The sequence below is a fragment of the Coenobita brevimanus genome, chromosome 24 (genome assembly GCF_032717465.1).
Source record: "Coenobita brevimanus isolate Jiangsu-jjx chromosome 24, ASM3271746v2, whole genome shotgun sequence".
Lineage (NCBI taxonomy): Eukaryota > Metazoa > Arthropoda > Malacostraca > Decapoda > Coenobitidae > Coenobita > Coenobita brevimanus.
The window spans coordinates 7,979,658-7,983,850 of NC_136977.1; positions in this window are offsets into that span (position 1 = coordinate 7,979,658).

A 4,193-nucleotide genomic window follows, 5' to 3' on the forward strand; every position below is an offset into this window, starting at 1 on the left:
CTTCTATTTATCTTTCGTAGGTACCCGTAATTTTGCCAGCTGATGTGTCGTGCTCTGTCTTGGGTTTTAAAAGAAAATGAAGGTATGGAGGGCAACTGTGGTAAAATGTGTGCATATCTAACTTCTCTTTTTTTCGCATCCTTTAAAGTTACTCCTGATTTAACCTTCTGATGTTTCAGTTTCTCTTTTGAATTCTAAAAGAAAATGAAAGAATAGAAGGACAACTGCGGTAACACGTAAGCATTGTGTTTGCCTGAGTTGCTTTTTATCACTTCACAAAACTTATTTTTTTCATCTTCCGTTACATGAATTTCCTTAAGTTTTGGGACTAATCGTTGGGTGGTATGTCTGAACTGTAAAACAAAAATGGTAATGGTACACCAACAATATGTGCTAATTATACGTCATCTCACACTTTCATTGCCCTTCTCTTAAGTTACTCTTCCCCAGCAGTCCACTATCCTTCTAACTACTCTCTCACTCACAGACATGCCTGTATAACCGTCACTCTCCTAGGCTTTGGCTCATCTCGAGGTAGTGCAGGACTATATATACATTTTGGCGTCCCTCTCTCCTCCCTCTTTAACCCCTCCGAGTAGGCTATACCTCCACACTTTGGCAGACATCCTACCAGCATACGCACTAACCTTGTCACATCCATCCCTGCTGACCCTCCTGCAGTTCATTCCCTTAAGTATGAGCTAAACTGAATGAAGACTCTAAGTTGATATTGTTTGGTAAACGTTTGACCTACCACTGTGGCTAAACCTTTGACTTATTGTACCCAAAATCAGTAGTTTTTCTCATTGGCTGACTCAGCATTTCCATCTGGTTAGGTTAAAATCGGGTACTTAAGTTCACACACACACACACACACACACACACACACACACTCTCTCTCTCTCTCTCTCTCTCTCTCTCTCTCTCTCCAGGAGCGAGAGTGTAGAAATAGCATACATGGAATGGTGTAAATGGGCGATGGCATATGAAATGAAGCTAAAAGATGTCAGTAGGTCGCCTGTCAGAATGAATTTACGCTAGGCCAACGAACGTGAATAAACACCAGTGAACATGGTAGTGGGGCATGGACGGCCGATCTGACGAGCATAATAGAACCAGAACGAGCTAGCGTGAATGTGTGAAAAAGTGCCAGTACATCAAGCTTTCTTTCATGAGCCCATGGAGGAGAATAATTCCAGAACATGCAACTACCTCCCTTCCCTTAACATTGATACGTAAGCGACTGTCGTGGAAATACTGAAGCCTTCATCTACCAGAAGCCCCAGAACAAGAACGAATGCATACAGAAGCATATACGGTCAAAAATGTGAACGTTCGTGACTGCTCGGTTGGAAGTGTTCGCGTTCTTTCTGTCTGTCTGTCTGTTGCCAGACGCGTGAATCCCGTAAGAGGTGGCCACAAACAAATGACTCCATGTCACTCTGTCCCCGCCATTTCACTGCTTTGCTCCTAGCTTACACCCCCATCTCTCATATGCCTTTCCACTCCATCCCTCCATCTCGTCCTTGGCCTCGTCCCCCCTCTTGATCTCTCCACCTCACTCACATACACTCTTCTCGTTAGTCAGTTGCACTTCATCCTCTCCACCTGGCCAAACCACCTCAGTGTATATATCCCAACGCTTTCTATTACATCCACACCACAACGCTCCTTCGCTTACACATTTGTCAGTCTTTCCATGTAACTCCACATGCTCCTCTCAGATAACTAATTTCCACTGCTCTCACTCTTGCCTTTTGTCCGTCCAACTAGGTCCAAGCTTCACTCCCATACGTTAGAGTTGGTGTACTGTTATGCAGCAATTTTTTTTTTTTTTCCATGCCCACTTCCCTGTTTCTTATCACTGCTTTCCTGGAACCAGCAACCTATCTTTCCTGTTGTACCCTTTCAAGCACCTCACCCTCCAAACTTCATCCTTCCTCATCACACTAACGAAGTACTTAAATGCACTCACATTTTCCATTTCCTCATCATCCAACCTTCATGTCTTTCGACGACCATATCTTTACCTTCCCAACCTTCACCTTTAGATTCCGTTTTTTACACACACTTCTAAATTCATTCATCAAGCCTTGCAGCTTCCCTTCGTCATAACAATACAGTTTCATTTGCAAACAACAGTACAGGGAGTTTCCAAACGCTGTCCTCTCTCATTAGGACTGCACCAACATCTACTGCCCTACCGTGTACCTCTTATAACCCCAACCATATACAGTTTGAACAACCATGGAGACATGACACATCCTTGTTTCAGTCCAGCATTCAAACAGAAAAATTCATTCATTTCACCATCCACAGCACTGCAGCCTTAGCACCCTCATACATACTCTCCACGGCATTCAGCAACTTCCCATTTACTCTATATTCTTAATATTTTCCACATTCCTTGTCTATTCACCCTGTCATATTCTTTCTAGAAACATTTCCACTTAAAACCTAAGAATGAATATCTGATCTATACAACCTCTTCCCTTCCTAAAGCCTCCCTGTCCTTCTTCAACGAATTCCTCTTTTATTTCCCTAACTCTGTCAATATGTATCCTACCATATGTCTTTCCTATTACACTAAGAAGTCAGTGCTAAATGTAAATTTATCGTTACATATATCATGAATATAGTCCATATAGAATTATCTGAAAAGTTGAAAAAAAAAATGCGAATTAACACAGCAAAACATCTTTATTGTTAAGTTATAATTAAGTGCCAGAACATTAGATTAAACTCGTAATAAAAATAAATCGCTAAGGAAGAGGTGCTAACGAAGCCACCTCTGGTACCAAGAATACGGCCCCCTGAATCATTTTATTTATTTATTTATTTTTACCTGTATGCTAAGGAAGTCCAGTCATAATCACTGTACTTACCTTTGCAGACTGGACAGGTGTTAAAGGGGTAATTAAGGGGTCTCTCTATCACTTCAGTTATAGGAAGAGATGGATCAGATTAAGAGAAAGCAAAAAAAAAAAAAGTTGAGGGCCGGGACCGGTTGCTGTGTGTGTGTGTGTGTGTGTGTGAGAGAGAGAGAGAGAGAGAGAGAGAGGTTTGACAGAAATACAATGCCCAAGTTTGTCTGTATATTCAATGGGTTATTTTTAGTCTCATGCTTCCTGTAATATAGAAAGAAAATAAAATCGTCTGGCGTTAGTTAGAAGTGTGTGTGTGTGTGTGTGTGTGTGTGTGTGTGTGTGTGTGTGTGTGTGTGTGTGTGTGTGTGTAAAAAGGGCGTCATCTCGCACTGAAAGGATTAACGAGGCAACCTATTGTCTGTTTGCATTCACCTGGCGGAAATGGGCCACTCCTACAGCTATAATACTAGCCCGTGCTTGCTTGTAATTTGATGGACATTAGTTTTGAGGGAAGAATGAGTCTCCTTGGTTACTAGTCAGATCGAGCCTGCAGTCTGAATATACTTGCCATCGTCTGAGGTGAAGAGGGTATTATTATTATTAATATGATGATGATGGTGGTTATTATTATTATTATTATTATTATTATTATTATTATTATTTACAAGAGCGACAATGTGAAGAACTGACCTAACTGCAAAATAATTAACCATGCGAGAGAAATTTTACGAGCTCAGTGATCAAGGGCTATTGAGTAAATGAGGTAAGACCCGTCTGTGGATAATTTTTGGAGAGTCAACTGCGGTATGTGAGTCAGGTGCGGGAGAGTCAGTGAAGAAAGTCTCGTATATGAGTCAAGTGCAGGAGGGTCCAGTGTGTGAGTCAGTTTCAGGAGTCAGTGAATTTGTTAGTTAGGTTCAGAAGGGCGTGATTAAGTAAGTTCAATTCTGGAGAGTAAGTATGTGAGTCAAGGAGAGGGTCAGTGGATATGTGAGTCAAGTTCAGGAGCGAGTCAGTGGATATGTGAGTCAAGTTCAGGTGAGAGAGTGGATATGTGAGTCAAGTTCAGGAGAGAATCAGTGGATATGTGAGTCAAGTTCAGGAGAGAATCAGTGGATATGTGAGTCAAGTTCAGGAGAGAATCAGTGGACACGTGAGTCAAGTTCAGGAGAGAATCAGTGGATATGTGAGTCAAGTTCAGGAGAGATTCAGTGGATACGTGAGTCAAGTTCAGGAGAGAATCAGTGGATATGTGAGTCAAGTTCAGGAGAGATTCAGTGGATACGTGAGTCAAGTTTAGGAGAGAATCAGTGGATACGAGAGTCA